General features: G+C 34.8%; 1 pseudogene; it reads left to right on the top strand.

Annotated features, from left to right (window-relative positions):
* The first annotated feature begins 2,492 nt into the window (after window positions 1-2,492).
* On the top strand, window positions 2,493-3,598 carry LOC120780776 (annotated as a pseudogene).
* The last annotated feature ends 208 nt before the right edge of the window (window positions 3,599-3,806 follow it).

The raw sequence follows: 3,806 nt of genomic DNA, 5'->3' as shown, positions 1-3,806 counted from the left end.
AATTGAAAACAACATTTGGAAAAACATTACAAAATGCATCATAACTAAACAATTATGGCCAACGTATGACAGGAAAATAACCAGCGACTTATTCAATAGGTCAAGAAAAAGTATTTGCACAGCTACCACAGGGCACTGGCCATTTGGGGAACATGCTTCCAAAATGGGTATGCCCTACAACGAAATCTGCCGTGGCTGCGGAGTAGCAGGGATCAAGGAAACAATCTTCCACTTTCTCTGCGAACGCCCAGCTTTAGCACAGATCCGACACAAAACACTCGGAATCCACCAAGCACCAAACCTTGAATGGATTTCCACCAAAAGCATATCGGACATAAGTAGTTTCATCGAAACCTCAAAATGCTTTGAGAGAGAAGGTGAAACGTAATAGCAGATACAGGAGGTCCTACGAATAGTGTATCAAAATGGCACATCAAGTGCTAATTGAGCCCGATAGTGCTGCACTCCTACCTACCTACCTACCTAACTCTAAAATTAAAAAAATCTCGTGAAATTCCCAAACCAATCGAAAACACGCAATTTCAAGATATCACTTATAATGCTCTTTTGGATCAAAAATATAAATTAACTCAAAATTATAGTTAATCGGGGACGATTCATTTTAGGAAGGGAGGAGTTAACGACAGCCTTCGCATAACAATCTTACCGTAACTGTAAATAAAATTGAATCTTTGCACTTTGCAATTACACTGTCTCATCAATTAAAAATCTTAATTAACGTTTTGATTACTTATGAATTCGATATGCTTTTTCCGTTCTGAATCCAATAATCCATTCTTATCAAAACAATATCGCTCGCCCTCACAAGAAGGCATAACAATAACAATTGTAAAGAAAACAGAACGCTTAACGTTCTGCTGGAATATGCTGTAACAGCTAATATTGCAATTAACTCTTTAATCTGGATTCAGTTAAGCTGATGCTTACACTTCAGCTTTATCTTCAAGATAATAAGCTCAAAATGTATAAATATTACTATTTCAGAAATAAAGATTTGATTTGTATCTGGCAATCCACGAGAATCACGTATTCTTATTTAACCCGCACGTTCGCGGATATAAAACATATATTTCGTTTAAAATTCCCTCGTCGCGGGAATTAATTTCCACATATTGCGACTCAACTTCTCGCAAACTGGTAGCAATTGCGAAGAAGACGACGATATAAACCTTGACTGAAACATTGGCCAGGAAGACGACCTGAAAGACAATTTAAAACCGTCTGAGCAACTTGCCGTGGAACAAATATGTATTCCAGATGAGCACTTTGCTGAGACTGAAAAAGCAGGCGAGATACAGGTTCGTCGCTACTACACGGGATATGCCATATACCAGAAGGTTTTCTGTAGACTAAAGTGCGAAAAATGTGCGTATTTAATGAGAAAGTGTGATAACTCTTTGGAAGCCTCATCGGAAGCCCTTATAAGGTCTGAAAACTATAAAAGCGCAGATGACCTAAGGCTGGTTAATCCCGATGATAGAGTCTTCGAAATAAACCGCCTTCAAATGAGCTGTTATAAAGAGCTCTTTTTAAAATATTCATGCAGAGTGGGTATAAAATCGATGATTTTAGCCCAGATTACTGCAATTACAAAACAGAAATACCTAGAGTGGTATAGCGAGGCTGGATATTGCCTGGAACATAGACATCAATTTTTAGACTTCCTTATCACAGTTTTACTGTTTAAAAATGCGAAATGGCTGGCACACCAATAGGAAGAGCTTTTAAAAATGAAGTAATATAAGTTATTATAAAAGACATAAGTAGATTGTAGGCCATATTTAATTTTTCTAGCAACTTCCGTGTTATAAAAGGTAAAAGAACTATATGAAATAAAAGTACATTAGTCAAATAACTAAAACACATTTCTCTCTTTTTAATTTCAGATTCTTCAAAAACTAATAATAGGCGTGTTTTATTTGACCAGCCAATTAAGCTTTTAGCTTATTTTGTATGGAAGACTTACAGCCCTATTCTGAAAAAAACTCTCATCTGAGTTGAAAGGAAAACTTTGAGAGATTTCTTGTGAGGCATATTTTGTGGAGCTATTCCTGCTCAAACCTCATAAGAAAAAAGCTTAAAAAAGTCACCACGTGAGGTAAAAAGCTTTTTGCTGTCAAACAGCTGTTTTAATAAAAATAAACAAACAAAAACATAAATGGATAATACAGATATGTATGCGTCTGTGCTTGAGGGTGAAACAATCCCAATATGGGTACAATCGATTGCCCTTGATCCCAAATTTCGTGTAAAATCTTTAAGAGAATTTAATACGTTGGCTTGTCATAAGCTTTCATAGCTTGTGTATTGAACTAGAGGCATTGCCAGTTAAAATGCTTTTTTCATTCACAATAGTTATGATTTTTCCCAAAAAAAAGTAGTTGGCAATAGCGACAACCCTCATTTTGACAGATAAAAATGTAAACAAATGAAAAATATATACTTAAATGAAAAGTATAGAAGTGCACGAAATGGAAAATTTTATAAAAGATGCGGTAAGTAGGGATTTTAAATTAAAATTAAGACAAAATTAAATTTTTTGTGTTTTCCAGTTGGAAATATTGACCATCTTTGCTGGTTTAGCTGCTGAATCAAGTTCGACTTAATATGTATGCTTTGTTTTTGTTATTAGACTTTTCTGTATGAGTATTTTTTGCAGGAAGATATGAAGAAAGTGAACGAACCCGTTTTGCTACGAAGTCCGGAAAAGCCAAAATTTCTGTTAAAACAATGATGTACATGTATGTATATATGGTATTTAAGTAATACAATTACCTACAGACAACTAGCCGAATTGTTTGGTGTAACGAAGTTCACAGCATGGGCGATTGTTCGTCGGGTTGTCGCGTGGGTTATCTCAATAGGCCATGAGTTTGTTAAGTGGCCAACTGGAGATGCGTTGGAAGAAACAACTCGCAAGTTTTTACAAAGGAAACAAATACCAGGTGTTATTGGTGCTATTGATTGTACCCACATAACAATTAATGCACCAAGAAAAGACAAACATATATATTTTGATTGTAAACGTAATTATAGTGTTGTTCTACCGGCCATTGTCGATGCCGATAAAAAATTTATTGATATTTATTGTGGTGATCCCGGATCATATCATGGCTCTAGAGTGCTAAAAAGGTCAGCATTTTATAGAAAAGCGGAAAGTAATATGGAAAGTTTATTTCCAAATTCTACTTTTATTATCGAGGACTCGGCATACCCTTGCAGAAATTATCTCATACCGGTGTTTAAAGATAAGGGTTCGTTAACGCCTAATCAAATCAGCTTTAAAAAAACACATTCTTCAGCAAGAATAGTTGTTAAAAATGCATTTGGAGCACTGAATGGACGTTTCCGAAGGCTTCTTAAATTTACGGAACACAGAAATTTATGTGCAATTTCGAATTTAGTTGCAAGTGCATGCATTATGCACAATATATCTATTATTACAAACGACGTTACAATTATTGGCACTCAAATTGAAAGTGCCGAACCGGAGCCAGAACCTGCTAATGAGCTGGCGAGAGAAGCAAGTGGAGATCGCCGGAATCAGTTGCTTACAATTTTAACACGAAGAAATTAATAAATTTTAATTTTTTTAATTTTAAAATGCACTTTAGAGCAAGATTTTCCATTTTCAATATCAAATAATAAAATTATTTATAATTTTACAACATATTTGTTTTATATAAACACGTACATATGTACACGTATGCATTTGTTCAAGATTTGTACATATGTAAAAAATGTTCATTTTATGATAAGCTTGATTGTATATTTCCGTTAAAGAA

The sequence above is a fragment of the Bactrocera tryoni genome, unplaced genomic scaffold (assembly GCF_016617805.1).
Source record: "Bactrocera tryoni isolate S06 unplaced genomic scaffold, CSIRO_BtryS06_freeze2 scaffold_25, whole genome shotgun sequence".
In the NCBI taxonomy this organism is placed as follows: domain Eukaryota; kingdom Metazoa; phylum Arthropoda; class Insecta; order Diptera; family Tephritidae; genus Bactrocera; species Bactrocera tryoni.
This window is presented reverse-complemented; position numbering and strand designations above follow the sequence as displayed.